The sequence below is a fragment of the Schistocerca americana genome, chromosome 9 (genome assembly GCF_021461395.2).
Source record: "Schistocerca americana isolate TAMUIC-IGC-003095 chromosome 9, iqSchAmer2.1, whole genome shotgun sequence".
NCBI classification, from domain to species: domain Eukaryota; kingdom Metazoa; phylum Arthropoda; class Insecta; order Orthoptera; family Acrididae; genus Schistocerca; species Schistocerca americana.
Genome location: NC_060127.1, coordinates 110,170,563 through 110,198,130, shown reverse-complemented (window position 1 = coordinate 110,198,130; position 27,568 = coordinate 110,170,563).

Here is a 27,568-nt window from a genome sequence, read left to right as displayed (position 1 = left end):
GACTACATTTTTGGGGAAAGGGACATCTGTTGCACCACAGGGCGGGAGGAGGGTGCGGAGCACGAAACATTTTCTTTCTCCGGTATGCATTTCTTTGTGTTTGATACTTTTGGAAGTTTGGTTTTTCATGTTGATTTTAAAATGACCTTTTTCATGTTTGAAATGTACTAACTCATTTTTTCCTCATAGCAGGTCAACTTGTGTGTGGTTGCAACATTACGGTCCCATTGACTACATTTTTGGGGAAAGGGACATCTGTTGCACCACAGGGCGGGAGGAGGGTGCAGAGCACGAAACATTTCCTTTCTCCGGTAAGCATTTTTTTGTGTTTGACACTTTTGGAAGTTTGGTTTGCCATGTTGATTTTAAAATGACCTTTTTCATGTTTGAAATGTACTAACTCACTTTTTCCTCATAGCAGGTCAACTTGTGTGTGGTTGTAACATTACGCTCCCGTTGACTACATTTTTGGGGAAAGGGACATCTGTTGCATTACAGGGCGGGAGGAGGGTGCGGAGCATGAAACATTTTCTTTCTCCGGTAAGCATTTTTTTGTGTTTGAAATTTTTGGAATTTTGGTTTTTCATGTTGATTTTAAAATGACCTTTTTCATGTTTGAAATGTACTAACTCATTTTTTCCTCATAGCAGGTCAACTTGTGTGTGGTTGCAACATTACGGTCCCATTGACTACATTTTTAGGGAAAGGAACATCTGTTTCACCACAGGGCGGGAGGAGGGTGCGGAGCACGAAACATTTCCTTTCTCCGGTAAGCATTTTTTTGTGTTTGACACTTTTGGAAGTTTGGTTTGTCATGTTGATTTTAAAATGACCTTTTTCATGTTTGAAATGTACTAACTCATTTTTTCCTCATAGCAGGTCAACTTGTGTGTGGTTGCAACATTACGGCCCCATTGACTACATTTTTGGGAAAGGGACATCTGTTGCACCACAGGGCGGGAGGAGGGTGCGGAGCACGAAACATTTTCTTTCTCCGGTAATTTTTTTTTTGTGTTTGACACTATTGGAAGTATGGTTTGTCATGTTGATTTTAAAATGACCTTTTTCATGTTTGAAATGTACTAACTCATTTTTTCCTCATAGCAGGTCAACTTGTGTGTGGTTGCAACATTACGGCCCCATTGACTACATTTTTGGGGAAAGGGACATCTGTTGCACCACAGGGCGGGAGGAGGGTGCGGAGCATGAAACATTTTCTTTCTCCGGTAAGCATTTTTTTGTGTTTGAAATTTTTGGAAGTTTGGTTTTTCATGTTGATTTTAAAATGACCTTTTTCATGTTTGAAATGTACTAACTCATTTTTTCCTCATAGCAGGTCAACTTGTGTGTGGTTGCAACATTACGTTCCCATTGACTACATTTTTAGGGAAAGGAACATCTGTTGCTCCACAGGGCGGGGGGAGGGTGCGGAGCACGAAACATTTTCTTTCTCCGGTAAGCATTTTTTTGTGTTTGACACTTTTGGAAGTTTGGTTTGTCATGTTGATTTTAAAATGACCTTTTTCATGTTTGAAATGTACTAACTCATTTTTTCCTCATAGCAGGTCAACTTGTGTGTGGTTGCAACATTACGGCCCCATTGACTACATTTTTGGGGAAAGGGACATCTGTTGCACCACAGGGCGGGAGGAGGGTGCGGAGCACGAAACATTTTCTTTCTCCGGTATGCATTTTTTTGTGTTTGATACTTTTCGAAGTTTGGTTTTTCATGTTGATTTTAAAATGACCTTTTTCATGTTTGAAATGTACTAACTCATTTTTTCCTCATAGCAGGTGAACTTGTGTGTGGTTGTAACATTACGCTCCCGTTGACTACATTTTTGGGGAAAGGGACATCTGTTGCACCACAGGGCGGGAGGAGGGTGCGGAGCATGAAACATTTTCTTTCTCCGGTAAGCATTTTTTTGTGTTTGAAATTTTTGGAATTTTGGTTTTTCATGTTGATTTAAAAATGAGCTTTTTCATGTTTGAAATGTACTAACTCATTTTTTCCTCATAGCAGGTCAACTTGTGTGTGGTTGCAACATTACGGTCCCATTGACTACATTTTTAGGGAAAGGAACATCTGTTGCGCCACAGGGCGGGAGGAGGGTGCGGAGCACGAAACATTTTCTTTCTCCGGTAAGCATTTTTTTGTGTTTGACACTTTTGGAAGTTTGGTTTGTCATGTTGATTTTAAAATGACCTTTTTCATGTTTGAAATGTACTAACTCATTTTTTCCTCATAGCAGGTCAACTTGTGTGTGGCTGCAACATTACGGCCCCATTGACTACATTTTTGGGGAAAGGGACATCTGTTGCACCACAGGGCGGGAGGAGGGTGCGGAGCACGAAACATTTTCTTTCTCCGGTAAGCATTTTTTTGTGTTTGACACTTTTGGAAGTTTGGTTTGTCATGTTGAATTTAAAATGACCTTTTTCATGTTTGAAATGTACTAACTCATTTTTTCCACATAGCAGGTCAACTTGTGTGTGGTTGCAACATTACGGCCCCATTGACTACATTTTTGGGGAAAGGGACATCTGTTGCACCACAGGGCGGGAGGAGGGTGCGGAGCACGAAACATTTCTTTTCTCCGGTAAGCATTTTTTTGTGTTTGACACTTTTGGAAGTTTGGTTTGCCATGTTGATTTTAAAATGACCTTTTTCATGTTTGAAATGTACTAACTCATTTTTTCCTCATAGCAGGTCAACTTGTGTGTGGTTGCAACATTACGGTCCCATTGACTACATTTTTAGGGAAAGGGACATCTGTTGCACCACAGGGCGGGAGGAGGGTGCGGAGCACGAAACATTTTCTTTCTCCGGTATGCATTTTTTTGTGTTTGATACTTTTGGAAGTTTGGTTTTTCATGTTGATTTTAAAATGACCTTTTTCATGTTTGAAATGTACTAACTCACTTTTTCCTCATAGCAGGTCAATTTGTGTGTGGTTGTAACATTATGCTCCCGTTGACTACATTTTTGGGGAAAGGGACATCTGTTGCACCACAGGGCGGGAGGAGGGTGCGGAGCATGAAACATTTTCTTTCTCCGTTAAGCATTTTTTTGTGTTTGAAATTTTTGGAAGTTTGGTTTTTCATGTTGATTTTAAAATGACCTTTTTCATGTTTGAAATGTACTAACTCATTTTTTCCTCATAGCAGGTCAACTTGTGTGTGGTTGTAAGATTACGCTCCCGTTGACTACATTTTTGGGGAAAGGGACATCTGTTGCACCACAGGGCGGGAGGAGGGTGCGGAGCATGAAACATTTTCTTTCTCCGGTAAGCATTTTTTTGTGTTTGAAATTTTTGGAAGTTTGGTTTTTCATGTTGATTTTAAAATGACCTTTTTCATGTTTGAAATGTACTAACTCATTTTTTCCTCATAGCAGGTCAACTTGTGTGTGGTTGTAACATTACGCTCCCGTTGACTACATTTTGGGGGAAAGGGACATCTGTTGCACCACAGGGCGGGAGGAGGGTGCGGAGCATGAAACATTTTCTTTCTCCGGTATGCATTTTTTTGTGTTTGAAATTTTTGGAATTTTGGTTTTTCATGTTGATTTAAAAATGACCTTTTTCATGTTTGAAATGTACTAACTCATTTTTTCCTCATAGCAGGTCAACTTGTGTGTGGTTGCAACATTACGGTCCCATTGACTACATTTTTGGGGAAAGGAACATCTGTTGCACCACAGGGCGGGAGGAGGGTGCGGAGCACGAAACATTTTCTTTCTCCGGTAAGCATTTTTTTGTGTTTGACACTTTTGGAAGTTTGGTTTGTCATGTTGATTTTAAAATGACCTTTTTCATGTTTGAAATGTACTAACTCATTTTTTCCTCATAGCAGGTCAACTTGTGTGTGGTTGCAACATTACGGCCCCATTGACTACATTTTTGGGGAAAGGGACATCTGTTGCACCACAGGGCGGGAGGAGGGTGCGGAGCACGAAACATTTTCTTTCTCCGGTATGCATTTTTTTGTGTTTGATACTTTTGTAAGTTTGGTTTTTCATGTTGATATTAAAATGACCTTTTTCATGTTTGAAATGTACTAACTCATTTTTTCCTCATAGCAGGTCAACTCGTGTGTGGTTGCAACATTACGGTCCCATTGTCTACATTTTTAGGGAAAAGAACATCTGTTGCACCACAGGGCGGGAGGAGGGTGCGGAGCACGAAACATTTTCTTTCTCCGGTAAGCATTTTTTTGTGTTTGACACTTTTGGAAGTTTGGTTTGTCATGTTGAATTTAAAATGACCTTTTTCATGTTTGAAATGTACTAACTCATTTTTTCCTCATAGCAGGTCAACTTGTGTGTGGTTGCAACATTACGGCCCCATTGACTACATTTTTGGGGAAAGGGACATCTGTTGCACCACAGGGGGGAGGAGGGTGCGGAGCACGAAACATTTCTTTTCTCCGGTAAGCATTTTTTTGTGTTTGACACTTTTGGAAGTTTGGTTTGCCATGTTGATTTTAAAATGACCTTTTTCATGTTTGAAATGTACTAACTCATTTTTTCCACATAGCAGGTCAACTTGTGTGTGGTTGCAACATTACGGTCCCATTGACTACATTTTTAGGGAAAGGGACATCTGTTGCACAACAGGGCGGGAGGAGGGTGCGGAGCACGAAACATTTTCTTTCTCCGGTAAGAATTTTTTTGTGTTTGACACTTTTGGAAGTATGGTTTTTCATTTTGATTTTAAAATGACCTTTTTCATGTTTGAAATGTACTAACTCATTTTTTCCTCATAGCAGGTCAACTTGTGTGTGGTTGCAACATTACGGCCCCATTGACTACATTTTTGGGGAAAGGGACATCTGTTGCACCACAGGGCGGGAGGAGGGTGCGGAGCACGAAACATTTTCTTTCTCCGGTATGCATTTTTTTGTGTTTGATACTTTTGGAAGTTTGGTTTTTCATGTTGATTTTAAAATGACCTTTTTCATGTTTGAAATGTACTAACTCACTTTTTCCTCATAGCAGGTCAACTTGTGTGTGGTTGTAACATTATGCTCCCGTTGACTACATTTTTGGGGAAAGGGACATCTGTTGCACCACAGGGCGGGAGGAGGGTGCGGAGCATGAAACATTTTCTTTCTCCGTTAAGCATTTTTTTGTGTTTGAAATTTTTGGAAGTTTGGTTTTTCATGTTGATTTTAAAATGACCTTTTTCATGTTTGAAATGTACTAACTCATTTTTTCCTCATAGCAGGTCAACTTGTGTGTGGTTGTAACATTACGCTCCCGTTGACTACATTTTTAGGGAAAGGGACATCTGTTGCACCACAGGGCGGGAGGAGGGTGCGGAGCATGAAACATTTTCTTTCTCCGGTATGCATTTTTTTGTGTTTGAAATTTTTGGAATTTTGGTTTTTCATGTTGATTTAAAAATGACCTTTTTCATGTTTGAAATGTACTAACTCATTTTTTCCTCATAGCAGGTCAACTTGTGTGTGGTTGCAACATTACGGTCCCATTGACTACATTTTTGGGGAAAGGAACATCTGTTGCACCACAGGGCGGGAGGAGGGTGCGGAGCACGAAACATTTTCTTTCTCCGGTAAGCATTTTTTTGTGTTTGACACTTTTGGAAGTTTGGTTTGTCATGTTGATTTTAAAATGACCTTTTTCATGTTTGAAATGTACTAACTCATTTTTTCCTCATAGCAGGTCAACTTGTGTGTGGTTGCAACATTACGGCCCCATTGACTACATTTTTGGGGAAAGGGACATCTGTTGCACCACAGGGCGGGAGGAGGGTGCGGAGCACGAAACATTTTCTTTCTCCGGTATGCATTTTTTTGTGTTTGATACTTTTGTAAGTTTGGTTTTTCATGTTGATATTAAAATGACCTTTTTCATGTTTGAAATGTACTAACTCATTTTTTCCTCATAGCAGGTCAACTCGTGTGTGGTTGCAACATTACGGTCCCATTGTCTACATTTTTAGGGAAAAGAACATCTGTTGCACCACAGGGCGGGAGGAGGGTGCGGAGCACGAAACATTTTCTTTCTCCGGTAAGCATTTTTTTGTGTTTGACACTTTTGGAAGTTTGGTTTGTCATGTTGAATTTAAAATGACCTTTTTCATGTTTGAAATGTACTAACTCATTTTTTCCTCATAGCAGGTCAACTTGTGTGTGGTTGCAACATTACGGCCCCATTGACTACATTTTTGGGGAAAGGGACATCTGTTGCACCACAGGGGGGAGGAGGGTGCGGAGCACGAAACATTTCTTTTCTCCGGTAAGCATTTTTTTGTGTTTGACACTTTTGGAAGTTTGGTTTGCCATGTTGATTTTAAAATGACCTTTTTCATGTTTGAAATGTACTAACTCATTTTTTCCACATAGCAGGTCAACTTGTGTGTGGTTGCAACATTACGGTCCCATTGACTACATTTTTAGGGAAAGGGACATCTGTTGCACAACAGGGCGGGAGGAGGGTGCGGAGCACGAAACATTTTCTTTCTCCGGTAAGAATTTTTTTGTGTTTGACACTTTTGGAAGTATGGTTTTTCATTTTGATTTTAAAATGACCTTTTTCATGTTTGAAATGTACTAACTCATTTTTTCCTCATAGCAGGTCAACTTGTGTGTGGTTGCAACATTACGGTCCCATTGACTACATTTTTAGGGAAAGGGACATCTGTTGCACCACAGGGCGGGAGGAGGGTGCGGAGCACGAAACATTTTCTTTCTCCGGTATGCATTTTTTTGTGTTTGATACTTTTGGAAGTTTGGTTTTTCATGTTGATTTTAAAATGACCTTTTTCATGTTTGAAATGTACTAACTCACTTTTTCCTCATAGCAGGTCAACTTGTGTGTGGTTGTAACATTATGCTCCCGTTGACTACATTTTTGGGGAAAGGGACATCTGTTGCACCACAGGGCGGGAGGAGGGTGCGGAGCATGAAACATTTTCTTTCTCCGTTAAGCATTTTTTTGTGTTTGAAATTTTTGGAAGTTTGGTTTTTCATGTTGATTTTAAAATGACCTTTTTCATGTTTGAAATGTACTAACTCATTTTTTCCTCATAGCAGGTCAACTTGTGTGTGGTTGTAACATTACGCTCCCGTTGACTACATTTTTAGGGAAAGGGACATCTGTTGCACCACAGGGCGGGAGGAGGGTGCGGAGCACGAAACATTTTCTTTCTCCGGTATGCATTTTTTTGTGTTTGATACTTTTGGAAGTTTGGTTTTTCATGTTGATTTTAAAATGACCTTTTTCATGTTTGAAATGTACTAACTCACTTTTTCCTCATAGCAGGTCAACTTGTGTGTGGTTGTAACATTATGCTCCCGTTGACTACATTTTTGGGGAAAGGGACATCTTTTGCACCACAGGGCGGGAGGAGGGTGTGGAGCATGAAACATTTTCTTTCTCCGTTAAGCATTTTTTTGTGTTTGAAATTTTTGGAAGTTTGGTTTTTCATGTTGATTTTAAAATGACCTTTTTCATGTTTGAAATGTACTAACTCATTTTTTCCTCATAGCAGGTCAACTTGTGTGTGGTTGTAACATTACGCTCCCGTTGACAACATTTTTGGGGAAAGGGACATCTGTTGCACCACAGGGCGGGAGGAGGGTGCGGAGCATTTAACATTTTCTTTCTCCGGTAAGCATTTTTTTGTGTTTGAAATTTTTGGAATTTTGGTTTTTCATGTTGATTTTAAAATGACCTTTTTCATGTTTGAAATGTACTAACTCATTTTTTCCTCATAGCAGGTCAACTTGTGTGTGGTTGCAACATTACGGTCCCATTGACTACATTTTTAGGGAAAGGAACATCTGTTGCACCACAGGGCGGGAGGAGGGTGCGGAGCACGAAACATTTTCTTTCTCCGGTAAGCATTTTTTTTTGTTTGACACTTTTGGAAGGTTGGTTTGTCATGTTGATTTTAAAATGACCTTTTTCATGTTTGAAATGTACTAACTCATTTTTTCCTCATAGCAGGTCAACTTGTGTGTGGTTGCAACATTACGGCCCCATTGACTACATTTTTGGGGAAAGGGACATCTGTTGCACCACAGGGCGGGAGGAGGATGCGGAGCACGAAACATTTTCTTTCTCCGGTAAGCATTTTTTTGTGTTGACACTTTTGGAAGTTTGGTTTTTCATGTTGATTTTAAAATGACCTTTTTCATGTGTGAAATGTACTAACTCATTTTTTCCTCATAGCAGGTCAACTTCTGTGTGGTTGCAACATTACGGTCCCATTGACTACATTTTTAGGGAAAGGGACATCTGTTGCACCACAGGGCGGGAGGAGGGTGCGGAGCACGAAACATTTTCTTTCTCCGGTATGCATTTTTTTGTGTTTGATACTTTTGGAAGTTTGGTTTTTCATGTTGATTTTAAAATAACCTTTTTCATGTTTGAAATGTACTAACTCATTTTTTCCTCATAGCAGGTCAACTTGTGTGTGGTTGCAACATTACGGTCCCATTGACTATATTTTTGGGGAAAGGGACATCTGTTGCACCACAGGGCGGGAGGAGGGTGCGGAGCATGAAACATTTTCTTTCTCCGGTAAGCATTTTTTTGTGTTTGAAATTTTTGGAAGTTTGGTTTTTCATGTTGATTTTAAAATGACCTTTTTCATGTTTGAAATGTACTAACTCATTTTTTCCTCATAGCAGGTCAACTTGTGTGTGGTTGCAACATTACGGTCCCATTGACTACATTTTTAGGGAAAGGGACATCTGTTGCACCACAGGGCGGGAGGAGGGTGCGGAGCACGAAACATTTTCTTTCTGCGGTATGCATTTTTTTATGTTTGATACTTTTGGAAGTTTTGTTTTTCATGTTGATTTTAAAATGACCTTTTTCATGTTTGAAATGTACTAACTCATTTTTTCCTCATAGCAGGTCAACTTGTGTGTGGTTGCAACATTACGGTCCCATTGACTACATTTTCTAGAAAGGGACATCTGTTGCACCACAGGGCGGGAGGAGGGTGCGGAGCACGAAACATTTCCTTTCTCCGGTAAGCATTTTTTTGTGTTTGACACTTTTGGAAGTTTGGTTTGCCATGTTGATTTTAAAATGACCTTTTTCATGTTTGAAATGTACTAACTCACATTTTCCTCATAGCAGGTCAACTTGTGTGTGGTTGTAACATTACGCTCCCGTTGACTACATTTTTGGGGAAAGGGACATCTGTTGCACCACAGGGCGGGAGGAGGGTGCGGAGCATGAAACATTTTGTTTCTCCGGTAAGCATTTTTTTGTGTTTGAAATTTTTGGAAGTTTGGTTTTTCATGTTGATTTTAAAATGACCTTTTTAATGTTTGAAATGTACTAACTCATTTTTTCCTCATAGCAGGTCAACTTGTGTGTGGTTGTAACATTACGCTCCCGTTGACTACATTTTTGGGGAAAGGGACATCTGTTGCACCACAGGGCGGGAGGAGGGTGCGGAGCATGATACATTTTCTTTCTCCGGTAAGCATTTTTTTGTGTTTGAAATTTTTGGAATTTTGGTTTTTCATGTTGATTTTAAAATGACCTTTTTCATGTTTGAAATGTACTAACTCATTTTTTCCTCATAGCAGGTCAACTTGTGTGTGTTTGCAACATTACGGTCCCATTGACTACATTTTTGGGGAAAGGACATTTGTTGCACCACAGGGCGGGAGGAGGGTCCGGAGCACGAAACGTGTTCTTTCTCCGGTAAGCATTTTTTTTGTGTTTGATACTTTTGGAATTTTGGTTTTTCATGTTGATTTTAAAATGACATTTTTCATGTTTGAAATGTACTAACTCATTTTTTCCTCATAGCAGGTCAACTTGTGTGTGGTTGCAACATTACGGTCCCATTGACTACATTTTTAGGGAAAGGGACATCTGTTGCACCACAGGGCGGGAGGAGGGTGCGGAGCACGAAACATTTTCTTTCTCCGGTAAGCATTTTTTTGTGTTTGACACTTTTGGAAGTTTGGTTTGTCATGTTGATTTTAAAATGACCTTTTTCATGTTTGAAATGTACTAACTCATTTTTTCCTCATAGCAGGTCAACTTGTGTGTGGTTGCAACATTACGGCCCCATTGACTACATTTTTGGGGAAAGGGACATCTGTTGCACCACAGGGCGGGAGGAGGGTGCGGAGCACGAAAGATTTTCTTTCTCCGGTATGCATTTTTTTGTGTTTGATACTTTTGGAAGTTTGGTTTTTCATGTTGATTTTAAAATGACCTTTTTCATGTTTGAAATGTACTAACTCATTTTTTCCTCATAGCAGGTCAACTTGTGTGTGGTTGCAACATTACGGTCCCATTGACTACATTTTTGGGGAAAGGGACATCTGTTGCACCACAGGGCGGGAGGGGGGTGCGGAGCACGAAACATTTTCATTCTCCGGTAAGCATTTTTTTGTGTTTGACACTTTTGGAAGTTTGTTTTGCCATGTAGATTTTAAAATGACCTTTTTCATGTTTGAAATGTACTAACTCACTTTTTCCTCATAGCAGGTCAACTTGTGTGTGGTTGTAATATTACGCTCCCATTGACTACATTTTTGGGGAAAGGGACATCTGTTGCACCACAGGGCGGGAGGATGGTGCGGAGCATGAAACATTTTCTTTCTCCGGTAAGCATTTTTTTGTGTTTGAAATTTTTGGAAGTTTGGTTTTTCATGTTGATTTTAAAATGACCTTTTATATGTTTGAAATGTACTAACTCATTTTTTCCTCATAGCAGGTCAACTTGTGTGTGTTTGCAACATTACGGTCCCATTGACTACATTTTTAGGGAAAGGGACATCTGTTGCACCACAGGGCGGGAGGAGGGTGCGGAGCACGAAACATTTTCTTTCTCCGGTAAGCATTTTTTTGTGTTTGACACTTTTGGAAGTTTGGTTTGTCATGTTGATTTTAAAATGACCTTTTTCATGTTTGAAATGTACTAACTCATTTTTTCCTCATAGCAGGTCAACTTGTGTGTGGTTGCAACATTACGGCCCCATTGACTACATTTTTGGGGAAAGGGACATCTGTTGCACCACAGGGCGGGAGGAGGGTGCGGAGCACGAAACATTTCCTTTCTCCGGTAAGCATTTTTTCGTGTTTGACACTTTTGGATGTTTGGTTTGCCATGTTGATTTTAAAATGACCTTTTTCATATTTGAAATGTACTAACTCATTCTTTCCTCATAGCGGGTCAACTTGTGTGTGGTTGCAACATTACGGTCCCATTGACTACATTTTTAGGGAAAGGGACATCTGTTGCACCACAGGGCGGGAGGAGGGTGCGGAGCACGAAACATTTTCTTTCTCCGGTAAGCATTTTTTTGTGTTTGACACTTTTGGAACTTTGGTTTTTCATGTTGATTTTAAAATGACCTTTTTCATGTTTGAAATGTACTAACTCATTTTTTCCTCATAGCAGGTCAACTTGTGTGTGGTTGCAACATTACGGTCCCATTGACTACATTTTTAGGGAAAGGGACATCTGTTGCACCACAGGGCGGGAGGAGGGTGCGGAGCACGAAAGATTTTCTTTCTCCGGTATGCATTTTTTTGTGTTTGATACTTTTGGAAGTTTGGTTTTTCATGTTGATTTTAAAATGACCTTTTTCATGTTTGAAATGTACTAACTCATTTTTTCCTCATAGCAGGTCAACTTGTGTGTGGTTGCAACATTACGGTCCCATTGACTACATTTTTGGGGAAAGGGACATCTGTTGCACCACAGGGCGGGAGGAGGGTGCGGAGCACGAAACATTTTCTTTCTCCGGTAAGCATTTTTTTGTGTTTGACAATTTTGGAAGTTTGGTTTGCCATGTTGATTTCAAAATGACCTTTTTCATGTTTGAAATGTACTAACTCATTTTTTCCTCATAGCAGGTCAACTTGTGTGTGGTTGCAACATTACGGTCCCATTGACTACATTTTTAAGGAAAGGGACATCTGTTGCACCACCAGGCGGGAGGAGGGTGCGGAGCACGAAACATTTTCTTTCTCCGGTAAGCATTTTTTTGTGTTTGATACTTTTGGAAGTTTGGTTTGTCATGTTGATTTTAAAATGACCTTTTTCATGTTTGAAATGTACTAACTCATTTTTTCCTCATAGCAGGTCAACTTGTGTGTGGTTGCAACATTACGGTCCCATTGACTACATTTTTGGGAAAGGGACATCTGTTGCACCACAGGGCGGGAGGAGGGTGCGGAGCACGAAACATTTCCTTTCTCCGGTAAGCATTTTTTTGTGTTTGACACTTTTGGAAGTTTGGTTTGTCATGTTGATTTTAAAATGACCTTTTTCATGTTTGAAATGTACTAACTCATTTTTTCCTCATAGCAGGTCAACTTGTATGTGGTTGCAACATTACGGCCCCATTGACTACATTTTTGGGGAAAGGGACATCTGTTGCACCACAGGGCGGGAGGAGGGTGCAGAGCACGAAACATTTTCTTTCTCCGGTATGCATTTTTTTGTGTTTGATACTTTTGGAAGTTTGGTTTTTCATGTTGATTTTAAAATGACCTTTTTCATGTTTGAAATGTACTAACTCATTTTTTCCTCATAGCAGGTCAACTCGTGTGTGGTTGCAACATTACGGTCCCATTGACTACATTTTTAGGGAAAGGAACATCTGTTGCACCACAGGGCGGGAGGAGGGTGCGGAGCACGAAACATTTTCTTTCTCCGGTAAGCATTTTTTTGTGTTTGACACTTTTGGAAGTTTGGTTTGTCATGTTGATTTTAAAATGACCTTTTTCATGTTTGAAATGTACTAACTCATTTTTTCCTCATAGAAGGTCAACTTGTGTGTGGCTGCAACATTACGGCCCCATTGACTACATTTTTGGGGAAAGGGACATCTGTTGCACCACAGGGCGGGAGGAGGGTGCGGAGCACGAAACATTTTCTTTCTGCGGTATGCATTTTTTTGTGTTTGATACTTTTGGAAGTTTGGTTTTTCATGTTGATTTTAAAATGACCTTTTTCATGTTTGAAATGTACTAACTCATTTTTTCCTCATAGCAGGTCAACTTGTGTGTGGTTGCAACATTACGGTCCCATTGACTACATTTTTGGGAAAGGGACATCTGTTGTACCACAGGGCGGGAGGAGGGTGCGGAGCACGAAACATTTCCTTTCTCCGGTAAGCATTTTTTTGTGTTTGACACTTTTGGAAGTTTGGTTTGCCATGTTGATTTTAAAATGACCTTTTTCATGTTTGAAATGTACTAACTCACTTTTTCCTCATAGCAGGTCAACTTGTGTGTGGTTGTAACATTACGCTCCCGTTGACTACATTTTTGGGGAAAGGGACATCTGTTGCACCACAGGGCGGGAGGAGGGTGCGGAGCATGAAACATTTTCTTTCTCCGGTAAGCATTTTTTTGTGTTTGAAATTTTTGGAAGTTTGGTTTTTCATGTTGATTTTAAAATGACCTTTTTCATGTTTGAAATGTACTAACTCATTTTATCCTCATAGCAGGTCAACTTTTGTGTGGTTGTAACATTACGCTCCCGTTGACTACATTTTTGGGGAAAGGGACATCTGTTGCACCACAGGGCGGGAGGAGGGTGCGGAGCATGAAACATTTTCTTTCTCCGGTAAGCATTTTTTTGTGTTTGAAATTTTTGGAATTTTGGTTTTTCATGTTGATTTAAAAATGACCTTTTTCATGTTTGAAATGTACTAACTCATTTTTTCCTCATAGCAGGTCAACTTGTGTGTGGTTGCAACATTACAGTCCCACTGACTACATTTTTAGGGAAAGGAACATCTGTTGCACCACAGGGCGGGAGGAGGGTGCGGAGCACGAAACATTTTCTTTCTCCGGTAAGCATTTTTTTGTGTTTGTCACTTTTGGAAGTTTGGTTTGTCATGTTGATTTTAAAATGACCTTTTTCATGTTTGAAGTGTACTAACTCATTTTTTCCTCATAGCAGGTCAACTTGTGTGTGGTTGCAACATTACGGCCCCATTGACTACATTTTTGGGGAAAGGGACATCTGTTGCACCACAGGGCGGGAGGAGGGTGCGGAGCACGAAACATTTTCTTTCTCCGGTAAGCATTTTTTTGTGTTTGACACTTTTGGAAGTTTGGTTTGTCATGTTGAATTTAAAATGACCTTTTTCATGTTTGAAATGTACTAACTCATTTTTTCCTCATAGCAGGTCAACTTGTGTGTGGTTGCAACATTACGGCCCCATTGACTACATTTTTGGGGAAAGGGACATCTGTTGCACCACAGGGCGGGAGGAGGGTGCGGAGCACGAAACATTTCTTTTCGCCGGTAAGCATTTTTTTGTGTTTGACACTTTTGGAAGTTTGGTTTGCCATGTTGATTTTAAAATGACCTTTTTCATGTTTGAAATGTACTAACTCATTTTTTCCACATAGCAGGTCAACTTGTGTGTGGTTGCAACATTACGGTCCCATTGACTACATTTTTAGGGAAAGGGACATCTGTTGCACAACAGGGCAGGAGGAGGGTGCGGAGCACGAAACATTTTCTTTCTCCGGTAAGCATTTTTTTGTGTTTGACACTTTTGGAAGTATGGTTTTTCATTTTGATTTTAAAATGACCTTTTTCATGTTTGAAATGTACTAACTCATTTTTTCCTCATAGCAGGTCAACTTGTGTGTGGTTGCAACATTACGGTCCCATTGACTACATTTTTAGGGAAAGGGACATCTGTTGCACCACAGGGCGGGAGGAGGGTGCGGAGCACGAAACATTTTCTTTCTCCGGTATGCATTTTTTTGTGTTTGATACTTTTGGAAGTTTGGTTTTTCATGTTGATTTTAAAATGACCTTTTTCATGTTTGAAATGTACTAACTCACTTTTTCCTCATAGCAGGTCAACTTGTGTGTGGTTGTAACATTATGCTCCCGTTGACTACATTTTTGGGGAAAGGGACATCTGTTGCACCACAGGGCGGGAGGAGGGTGCGGAGCATGAAACATTTTCTTTCTCCGTTAAGCATTTTTTTGTGTTTGAAATTTTTGGAAGTTTGGTTTTTCATGTTGATTTTAAAATGACCTTTTTCATGTTTGAAATGTACTAACTCATTTTTTCCTCATAGCAGGTCAACTTGTGTGTGGTTGTAACATTACGCTACTGTTGACTACATTTTTGGGGAAAGGGACATCTGTTGCACCACAGGGCGGGAGGAGGGTGCGGAGCATTTAACATTTTCTTTCTCCGGTAAGCATTTTTTTGTGTTTGAAATTTTTGGAATTTTGGTTTTTCATGTTGATTTTAAAATGACCTTTTTCATGTTTGAAATGTACTAACTCATTTTTTCCTCATAGCAGGTCAACTTGTGTGTGGTTGCAACATTACGGTCCCATTGACTACATTTTTAGGGAAAGGAACATCTGTTGCACCACAGGGCGGGAGGAGGGTGCGGAGCACGAAACATTTCCTTTCTCCGGTAAGCATTTTTTTGTGTTTGACACTTTTGGAAGTTTGGTTTGCCATGTTGATTTTAAAATGGCCTTTTTCATGTTTGAAATGTACTAACTCACTTTTTCCTCATAGCAGGTCAAGTTGTGTGTGGTTGTAACATTACGCTCCCGTTGACTACATTTTTGGGGAAAGGGACATCTGTTGCACCACAGGGCGGGAGGAGGGTGCGGAGCATGAAACATTTTCTTTCTCCGGTAAGCATTTTTTTGTGTTTGAAATTTTTGGAATTTTGGTTTTTCATGTTGATTTAAAAAAGACCTTTTTCATGTTTGAAATGTACTTACTCATTTTTTCCTCATAGCAGGTCAACTTGTGTGTGGTTGCAACATTACGGTCCCATTGACTACATTTTTAGGGAAAGGAACATCTGTTGCACCACAGGGCGGGAGGAGGGTGCGGAGCACGAAACATTTTCTTTCTCCGGTAAGCATTTTTTTGTGTTTGACACTTTTGGAAGTTTGGTTTGTCATGTTGATTTTAAAATGACCTTTTTCATGTTTGAAATGTACTAACTCATTTTTTCCTCATAGCAGGTCAACTTGTGTGTGGTTGCAACATTACGGCCCCATTGACTACATTTTTGGGGAAAGGGACATCTGTTGCACCACAGGGCGGGAGGAGGGTGCAGAGCACAAAACATTTTCTTTCTCCGGTATGCATTTTTTTGTGTTTGATACTTTTGGAAGTTTGGTTTTTCATGTTGATTTTAAAATGACCTTTTTCATGTTTGAAATGTACTAACTCATTTTTTCCTCATAGCAGGTCAACTCGTGTGTGGTTGCAACATTACGGTCCCATTGACTACATTTTTAGGGAAAGGAACATCTGTTGCACCACAGGGCGGGAGGAGGGTGCGGAGCACGAAACATTTTCTTTCTCCGGTAAGCATTTTTTTGTGTTTGACACTTTTGGAAGTTTGGTTTGTCATGTTGAATTTAAAATGACCTTTTTCATGTTTGAAATGTACTAACTCATTTTTTCCTCATAGCAGGTCAACTTGTGTGTGGTTGCAACATTACGGCCCCATTGACTACATTTTTGTGGAAAGGGACATCTGTTGCACCACAGGGCGGGAGGAGGGTGCGGAGCACGAAACATTTCTTTTCTCCGGTAAGCATTTTTTTGTGTTTGACACTTTTGGAAGTTTGGTTCGCCATGTTGATTTTAAAATGACCTTTTTCATGTTTGAAATGTACTAACTCATTTTTTCCACATAGCAGGTCAACTTGTGTGTGGTTGCAACATTACGGTCCCATTGACTACATTTTTAGGGAAAGGGACATCTGTTGCACAACAGGGCGGGAGGAGGGTGCGGAGCACGAAACATTTTCTTTCTCCGGTAAGAATTTTTTTGTGTTTGACACTTTTGGAAGTATGGTTTTTCATTTTGATTTTAAAATGACCTTTTTCATGTTTGAAATGTACTAACTCATTTTTTCCTCATAGCAGGTCAACTTGTGTGTGGTTGCAACATTACGGTCCCATTGACTACATTTTTAGTGAAGGGGACATCTGTTGCACCACAGGGCGGGAGGAGGGTGCGGAGCACGAAACATTTTCTTTCTCCGGTATGCATTTTTTTGTGTTTGATACTTTTGGAAGTTTGGTTTTTCATGTTGATTTTAAAATGACCTTTTTCATGTTTGAAATGTACTAACTCACTTTTTCCTCATAGCAGGTCAACTTGTGTGTGGTTGTAACATTATGCTCCCGTTGACTACATTTTTGGGGAAAGGGACATCTGTTGCACCACAGGGCGGGAGGAGGGTGCGGAGCATGAAACATTTTCTTTCTCCGTTAAGCATTTTTTTGTGTTTGAAATTTTTGGAAGTTTGGTTTTTCATGTTGATTTTAAAATGACCTTTTTCATGTTTGAAATGTACTAACTCATTTTTTCCTCATAGCAGGTCAACTTGTGTGTGGTTGTAACATTACGCTCCCGTTGACTACATTTTTAGGGAAAGGGACATCTGTTGCACCACAGGGCGGGAGGAGGGTGCGGAGCACGAAACATTTCCTTTCTCCGGTAAGCATTTTTTTGTGTTTGACACTTTTGGAAGTTTGGTTTGCCATGTTGATTTTAAAATGACCTTTTTCATGTTTGAAATGTACTAACTCACATTTTCCTCATAGCAGGTCAACTTGTGTGTGGTTGTAACATTACGCTCCCGTTGACTACATTTTTGGGGAAAGGGACATCTGTTGCACCACAGGGCGGGAGGAGGGTGCGGAGCATGAAACATTTTGTTTCTCCGGTAAGCATTTTTTGTGTTTGAAATTTTTGGAAGTTTGGTTTTTCATGTTGATTTTAAAATGACCTTTTTAATGTTTGAAATGTACTAACTCATTTTTTCCTCATAGCAGGTCAACTTGTGTGTGGTTGTAACATTACGCTCCCGTTGACTACATTTTTGGGGAAAGGGACATCTGTTGCACCACAGGGCGGGAGGAGGGTGCGGAGCATGAAACATTTTGTTTCTCCGGTAAGCATTTTTTTGTGTTTGTCACTTTTGGAAGTTTGGTTTGTCATGTTGATTTTAAAATGTCCTTTTTCATGTTTGAAATGTACTAACTCATTTTTTCCTCATAGCAGGTCAACTTGTGTGTGGTTCCAACATTACGGCCCCATTGACTACATTTTTGGGGAAAGGGACATCTGTTGCACCACAGGGCGGGAGGAGGGTGCGGAGCACGAAACATTTCTTTTCTCCGGTAAGCATTTTTTTGTGTTTGACACTTTTGGAAGTTTGGTTTGCCATGTTGATTTTAAAATGACCTTTTTCATGTTTGAAATGTACTAACTCATTTTTTCCTCATAGCAGGTCAACTTGTGTGTGGTTGCAACATTACGGTCCCATTGACTACATTTTTAGGGAAAGGGACATCTGTTGCACAACAGGGCGGGAGGAGGGTGCGGAGCACGAAACATTTTCTTTCTCCGGTAAGCATTTTTTTGCGTTTGACACTTTTGGAAGTTTGGTTTTTCATTTTGATTTTAAAATGACCTTTTTCATGTTTGAAATGTACTAACTCATTTTTTCCTCATAGCAGGTCAACTTGTGTGTGGTTGTAACAATACGCTCCCGTTGACTACATTTTCGGGGAAAGGGACATCTGTTGCACCACAGGGCGGGAGGAGGGTGCGGAGCATGAAACATTTTCTTTCTCCGTTAAGCATTTTTTTGTGTTTGAAATTTTTGGAAGTTTGGTTTTTCATGTTGATTTTAAAATGACCTTTTTCATGTTTGAAATGTACTAACTCATTTTTTCCTCGTAGCAGGTCAACTTGTGTGTGGTTGTAACATTACGCTCCCGTTGACTACATTTTTGGGGAAAGGGACATCTGTTGCACCACAGGGCGGGAGGAGGGTGCGGAGCATTTAACATTTTCTTTCTCCGGTAAGCATTTTTTTGTGTTTGAAATTTTTTGGAATTTTTGTTTTTCATGTTGATTTTAAAATGACCTTTTTCATGTTTGAAATGTACTAACTCATTTTTTCCTCATAGCAGGTCAACTTGTGTGTGGTTGCAACATTACGGTCCCATTGACTACATTTATAGGGAAAGGAACATCTGTTGCACCACAGGGCGGGAGGAGGGTGCGGAGCATGAAACATTTTCTTTCTCCGGTAAGCATTTTTTTGTGTTTGACACTTTTGGAAGTTTGGTTTGTCATGTTGATTTTAAAATGACCTTTTTCATGTTTGAAATGTACTAACTCATTTTTTCCTCATAGCAGGTCAACTTGTGTGTGGTTGCAACATTACGGCCCCATTGACTACATTTTTGGGGAAAGGGACATCTGTTGCACCACAGGGCGTGAGGAGGGTGCGGAGCACGAAACATTTTCTTTCTCCGGTAAGCATTTTTTTGTGTTTGACACTTTTGGAAGTTGGTTTTTCATGTTGATTTTAAAATGACCTTTTTCATGTTTGAAATGTACTAACTCATTTTTTCCTCATAGCAGGTCAACTTGTGTGTGGTTGCAACATTACGGTCCCATTGACTACATTTTTAGGGAAAGGGACATCTGTTGCACCACAGGGCGGCAGGAGGGTGCGGAGCACGAAACATTTTCTTTCTCCGGTATGCATTTTTTTGTGTTTGATACTTTTGGAAGTTTGGTTTTTCATGTTGATTTTAAAATGACCTTTTTCATGTTTGAAATGTACTAACTCATTTTTTCCTCATAGCAGGTCAACTTGTGTGTGGTTGCAACATTACGGTCCCATTGACTACATTTTTGGGGAAAGGGACATCTGTTGCACCACAGGGCGGGAGGAGGGTGCGGAGCACGAAACATTTCCTATCTCCGGTAAGCATTTTTTTGTGTTTGACACTTTTGGAAGTTTGGTTTGCCATGTTGATTTTAAAATGACCTTTTTCATGTTTGAAATGTACTAACTCACTTTTTCCTCATAGCAGGTCAACTTGTGTGTGGTTGTAACATTACGCTCCCGTTGACTACATTTTTGGGGAAAGGGACATCTGTTGCACCACAGGGCGGGAGGAGGGTGCGGAGCACGAAACGTATTCTTTCTCCGGTAAGCATTTTTTTTGTGCTTGATACTTTTGGAATTTTGGTTTTTCATGTTGATTTTAAAATGACCTTTTTCATGTTTGAAATGTACTAACTCATTTTTTCCTCATAGCAGGTCAACTTGTGTGTGGTTGCATCATTACGGTCACATTGACTACGTTTTTGGGGAAAGGGACATCTGTTGCACCACAGGGCGGGAGGAGGGTGCGGAGCACAAAACTTTTTCTTTCTCCGGTAAGCATTTTTTTGTGTTTGATACTTTTGGATGTTTGGTTGTTCATATTGATTTTAAAATGACCTTTTTCATGTTTGAAATGTACTAACTCATTTTTTCCTCATTGAAGGTCAACTTGGGTGTGCTTGCAACATTACAGTCCCATTGACTACATTTTTGGGGAAAGGGACATCTGTTGCACCACAGGGCGGGAGGAGGGTGCGGAGCACGAAACATTTTCTTTCTCTGGTAAGCATTTTGTTGTGTTTGATATTTTTGGAAGTTTGGTTTTTCATGTAGATTTAAAAATGACCTTTTTCATGTTTGAAATGTACTAACTCATTTTTTCCTCATAGCAGGTCAACTTGTGTGTGGTTGCAACATTACGGTCCCATTGACTACATTTTTGGGGAAAGGGACATCTGTTGCACCACAGGGCGGGAGGAGGGTGCGGAGCACGAAACATTTTCTTTCTCCGGTAAGCATTTTTTTGTGTTTGATACTTTTGGAAGTTTGGTTTTTCATGTTGATTTTAAAATGACCTTTTTCATGTTTGAAATGTATTAACTCATTTTTTCCTCATAGCAAGTCAACTTGTGTGTGGTTGCAACATTACGGTCCCATTGACTACATTTTTGGGGAAACGGACATCTGTTGCACCACAGGGCGGGAGGAGGGTGCGGAGCACGAAACATTTTCTTTCTCCGGTAAGCATTTTTTTGTGTTTGATACTTTTGGAATTTTGGTTTTTCATGTTGATTTTAAAATGAGCTTTTTCATTTTTGAAATGTTTTAACTCATTTTTTCCTCATGGCAAGTCAACTTGTGTGTGGTTGCAACATTACGGTCCCATTGACTACATTTTTGGGGAAAGGGACATCTGTTGAACCACAGGGCGGGAGGAGGGTGCGGAGCACGAAACATTTTCTTTCTCCGGTAAGCATTTTTTTGTGTTTGATACTTTTGGAAGTTTGGTTTTTCATGTTGATTTTAAAATGACCTTTTTCATGTTTGAAATGTACCAACTCATTTTTTCCTCATAGCAAGTCAACTTGTGTGTGGTTGCAACATTACGGTCCCATTGACTACATTTTTGGGGAAAGGGACATCTGTTGCACCACAGGGCGGGAGGAGGGTGCCGAGCACGAAACATTTTCTTTCTCCGGTAAGCATTTTTTTGTGTTTGATACTTTTGGAATTTTGGTTTTTCATGTTGATTTTAAAATGACCTTTCTCATGTTTGAAATGTACTAACTCATTTTTTCCTCATAGCAGGTGGTTGCAACATTACGGTCCCATTGACTACATTTTTGGGGAAAGGGACATCTGTTGCACCACAGGGCGGGAGGAGGGTGCGGAGCACGAAACATTTTCTTTCTCCGGTAAGCATTTTTTTGTGTTTGATACTTTTGGAAGTTTGGTTTTTCATGTTGATTTTAAAATGATTTTTTTCATGTTTGAAATGTACTAACTCATTTTTTCCTCATAGCAGGTCAACTTGTGTGTGGTTGCAACTTTACGGTCCCCTTGACTACACTTTTGGGGAAAGGGACGTCTGTTGCACCACAGGGCGGGAGGAGGGTGCGGAGCACGAAACATTTTCTTTCTCCGGTAAGCATTTTTTTGTGTTTGATACTTTTGGAAGTTTGGTTTTTCATGTTGATTTTAAAATGACCTTTTTCATGTTTGAAATGTACTAACTCATTTTTTCCTCATAGCAGGTCAACTTGTGTGTGGTTGCAACTTTACGGTCCCATTGACTACATTTTTGGGGAAAGGGACATCTGTTGCACCACAGGGCGGGAGAAGGGTGCGGAGCACGAAACATTTTCTTTCTCCGGTAAGCATTTTTTTGTGTTTGATACTTTTGGAAGTTTGGTTTTTCATGTTGATTTTAAAATGACCTTTTTCATGTTTGAAATGTGCTAACTCATTTTTTCCTCATAGCAGGTCAACTTGTGTGTGGTTGCAACTTTACGGTCCCATTGACTACATTTTTGGGGAAAGGGACATCTGTTGCACCACAGGGCGGGAGGAGGGTGCGGAGCACGAAACATTTTCTTTCTCCGGTAAGCATTTTTTTGTGTTTGATACTTTTGGAAGTTTGGTTTTTCATGTTGATTCCAAAATGACCTTTTTCATGTTTGAAATGTACTAACTCATTTTTTCCTCATAGCAGGTCAACTTGTGTGTGGTTGCAACTTTACGGTCCCATTGACTACATTTTTAGGGAAAGGGACATCTGTTGCACCACAGGGCGGGAGGAGGGTGCGGAGCACGAAACATTTTGTTTCTCCGGTATGCATTTTTTTGTGTTTGATACTTTTGGAAGTTTGGTTTTTCATGTTGATTTTAGAATGACCTTTTTCATGTTTGAAATGTACTAACTCACTTTTTCCTCATAGCAGGTCAACTTGTGTGTGGTTGTAACATTACGCTCCCGTTGACTACATTTTTGGGGAAAGGGACATCTGTTGCACCACCGGGCGGGAGGAGGGTGCGGAGCATGAAACATTTTCTTTCTCCGTTAAGCATTTTTTTGTGTTTGAAATTTTTGGAAGTTTGGTTTTTCATGTTGATTTTAAAATGACCTTTTTCATGTTTGAAATGTACTAACTCATTTTTTCCTCATAGCAGGTCAACTTGTGTGTGGTTGTAACATTACGCTCCCGTTGACAACATTTTTGGGGAAAGGGACATCTGTTGCACCACAGGGCGGGAGGAGGGTGCGGAGCATTTAACATTTTCTTTCTCCGGTAAGCATTTTTTTGTGTTTGAAATTTTTGGAATTTTGGTTTTTCATGTTGATTTTAAAATGACCTTTTTCATGTTTGAAATGTACTAACTCATTTTTTCCTCATAGCAGGTCAACTTGTGTGTGGTTGTAACGTTACGGTCCCATTGACTACATTTATAGGGAAAGGAACATCTGTTGCACCACAGGGCGGGAGGAGGGTGCGGAGCACGAAACATTTTCTTTCTCCGGTAAGCATTTTTTTGTGTTTGACACTTTTGGAAGTTTGGTTTGTCATGTTGATTTTAAAATGACATTTTTCATGTTTGAAATGTACTAACTCATTTTTTCCTCATAGCAGGTCAACTTGTGTGTGGTTGCAACATTACGGCCCCATTGACTACATTTTTGGGGAAAGGGACATCTGTTGCACCACAGGGCATGAGGAGGGTGCGGAGCACGAAACATTTTCTTTCTCCGGTAAGCATTTTTTTGTGTTTGACACTTTTGGAAGTTGGTTTTTCATGTTGATTTTAAAATGACCTTTTTCATGTTTGAAATGTACTAACTCATTTTTTCCTCATAGCAGGTCAACTTGTGTGTGGTTGCAACATTACGGTCCCATTGACTACATTTTTAGGGAAAGGGACATCTGTTGCACCACAGGGCGGGAGGAGGGTGCGGAGCATGAAACATTTTCTTTCTCCGGTATGCATTTTTTTGTGTTTGATACTTTTGGAAGTTTGGTTTTTCATGTTGATTTTAAAATGACCTTTTTCATGTTTGAAATGTACTAACTCATTTTTTCCTCATAGCAGGTCAACTTGTGTGTGGTTGCAACATTACGGTCCCATTGACTACATTTTTGGGGAAAGGGACATCTGTTGCACCACAGGGCGGGAGGAGGGTGCGGAGCACGAAACATTTCCTATCTCCGGTAAGCATTTTTTTGTGTTTGACACTTTTGGAAGTTTGGTTTGCCATGTTGATTTTAAAATGACCTTTTTCATGTTTGAAATGTACTAACTCACTTTTTCCTCATAGCAGGTTAACTTGTGTGTGGTTGTAACATTACGGTCCCGTTGACTACATTTTTGGGGATAGGGACATCTGTTGCACCACAGGGCGGGAGGAGGGTGCGGAGCATGAAACATTTTCTTTCTCCGGTAAGCATTTTTTTGTGTTTGAAATTTTTGGAAGTTTGGTTTTTCATGTTGATTTTAAAATGACCTTTTTCATGTTTGAAATGTACTAACTCATTTTTTCCTCATAGCAGGTCAACTTGTGTGTGTTTGCAACATTACGGTCCCATTGACTACATTTTTGGGGAAAGGGACATCTGTTGCACCACAGGGCGGGAGGAGGGTGCGGAGCACGAAACGTATTCTTTCTCCGGTAAGCATTTTTTTTGTGTTTGATACTTTTGGAATTTTGGTTTTTCATGTTGATTTTAAAATGACCTTTTTCATGTTTGAAATGTACTAACTCATTTTTTCCTCATAGCAGGTCAACTTGTGTGTGGTTGCATCATTACGGTCACATTGACTACGTTTTTGGGGAAAGGGACATCTGTTGCACCACAGGGCGGGAGGAGGGTGCGGAGCACAAAACATTTTCTTTCTCCGGTAAGCATTTTTTTGTGTTTGATACTTTTGGATGTTTGGTTGTTCATATTGATTTTAAAATGACCTTTTTCATGTTTGAAATGTACTAACTCATTTTTTCCTCATTGAAGGTCAACTTGGGTGTGCTTGCAACATTACAGTCCCATTGACTACATTTTTGGGGAAAGGGACATCTGTTGCACCACAGGGCGGGAGGAGGGTGCGGAGCACGAAACATTTTCTTTCTCTGGTAAGCATTTTGTTGTGTTTGATATTTTTGGAAGTTTGGTTTTTCATGTAGATTTAAAAATGACCTTTTTCATGTTTGAAATGTACTAACTCATTTTTTCCTCATAGCAGGTCAACTTGTGTGTGGTTGCAACATTACGGTCCCATTGACTACATTTTTGGGGAAATGGACATCTGTTGCACCACAGGGCGGGAGGAGGGTGCGGAGCACGAAACATTTTCTTTCTCCGGTAAGCATTTTTTTGTGTTTGATACTTTTGGAAGTTTGGTTTTTCATGTTGATTTTAAAATGACCTTTTTCATGTTTGAAATGTATTAACTCATTTTTTCCTCATAGCAAGTCAACTTGTGTGTGGTTGCAACATTACGGTCCCATTGACTACATTTTTGGGGAAACGGACATCTGTTGCACCACAGGGCGGGAGGAGGGTGCGGAGCACGAAACATTTTCTTTCTCCGGTAAGCATTTTTTTGTGTTTGATACTTTTGGAATTTTGGTTTTTCATGTTGATTTTAAAATGAGCTTTTTCATTTTTGAAATGTTTTAACTCATTTTTTCCTCATGGCAAGTCAACTTGTGTGTGGTTGCAACATTACGGTCCCATTGACTACATTTTTGGGGAAAGGGACATCTGTTGAACCACAGGGCGGGAAAAGGGTGCGGAGCACGAAACATTTTCTTTCTCCGGTAAGCATTTTTTTGTGTTTGATACTTTTGGAATTTTGGTTTTTCATGTTGATTTTAAAATGACCTTTTTCATGTTTGAAATGTACTAACTCATTTTTTCCTCATAGCAGGTGGTTGCAACATTACGGTCCCATTGACTACATTTTTGGGGAAAGGGACATCTGTTGCACCACAGGGCGGGAGGAGGGTGCGGAGCACGAAACATTTTCTTTCTCCGGTAAGCATTTTTTTGTGTTTGATACTTTTGGAAGTTTGGTTTTTCATGTTGATTTTAAAATGACCTTTTTCATGTTTGAAATGTACTAACTCATTTTTTCCTCATAGCAGGTCAACTTGTGTGTGGTTGCAACTTTACGGTCCCATTGACTACATTTTTGGGGAAAGGGACATCTGTTGCACCACAGGGCGGGAGGAGGGTGCGGAGCACGAAACATTTTCTTTCTCCGGTAAGCATTTTTTTGTGTTTGATACTTTTGGAAGTTTGGTTTTTCATGTTGATTTTAAAATGACCTTTTTCATGTTTGAAATGTACTAACTCATTTTTTCCTCATAGCAGGTCAACTTGTGTGTGGTTGCAACTTTACGGTCCCATTGACTACATTTTTGGGGAAAGGGACATCTGTTGCACCACAGGGCGGGAGGAGGGTGCGGAGCACGAAACATTTTCTTTCTCCGGTAAGCATTTTTTTGTGTTTGATACTTTTGGAAGTTTGGTTTTTCATGTTGATTTTAAAATGACCTTTTTCATGTTTGAAATGTACTAACTCATTTTTTCCTCATAGCAGGTCAACTTGTGTGTGGTTGCAACTTTACGGTCCCATTGACTACATTTTTGGGGAAAGGGACATCTGTTGCACCACAGGGCGGGAGGAGGGTGCGGAGCACGAAACATTTTCTTTCTCCGGTAAGCATTTTTTTGTGTTTGATACTTTTGGAAGTCTGGTTTTTCATGTTGATTCCAAAATGACCTTTTTCATGTTTGAAATGTACTGACTCATTTTTTCCTCATAGCAGGTCAACTTGTGTGTGGTTGCAACTTTACGGTCCCATTGACTACATTTTTGGGGAAAGGGACATCTGTTGCACCACAGGGCGGGAGGAGGGTGCGGAGCACGAAACATTTTCTTTCTCCGGTAAGCATTTTTTTGTGTTTGATACTTTTGCAATTTTGGTTTTTCATGTTGATTTTAAAATGACCTTTTTCATGTTTGAAATGTACTAACTCATTTTTTCCTCATAGCAGGTCAACTTGTGTGTGGTTGCAACATTACGGTCCCATTGACTACATTTTTGGGGAAAGGGACATCTGTTGCACCACAGGGCGGGAGGAGGGTGCGGAGCATGAAACATTTTCTTTCTCCGGTAAGCATTTTTTTGTGCTTGATACTTTTGGAATTTTGGTTTTTCATGTTGATTTTAAAATGACCTTTTTCATGTTTGAAATGTACTAACTCATTTTTTCCTCATAGCAGGTCAACTTGTGTGTGGTTGCAACATTACGGTCCCATTGACTACATTTTTGGGGAAAGGGACATCTGTTGCACCACAGGGCGGGAGGAGGGTGCGGAGCACGAAACATTTTCTTTCTCCGTTAAGCATTATTTTGTGTTTGATACTTTTGGAATTTTGGTTTTTCATGTAGATTTAAAAATGACCTTTTTCATGTTTGAAATGTACTAACTCATTTTTTCCTCATAGCAGGTCAACTTGTGTGTGGTTGCAACATTACGGTCCCATTGACTACATTTTTGGGGAAAGGGACATCTGTTGCACCACAGGGCGGGAGGAGGGTGCGGAGCACGAAACATTTTCTTTCTCCGGTAAGCATTTTTTTGTGTTTGATACTTTTGGAATTTTGGTTTTTCATTTTGATTTTAAAATGACCTTTTTCATGTTTGAAATGTACTAACTCATTTTTTCCTCATAGCAGGTCAACTTGTGTGTGGTTGCAACATTACGGTCCCTTTGACTACATTTTTGGGGAAAGGGAAATCTGTTGCACCACAGGGCGGGAGGAGGGTGCGGAGCACGAAACATTTTCTTTCTCCGGTAAGCATTTTTTTGTGTTTGATACTTTTGGAATTTT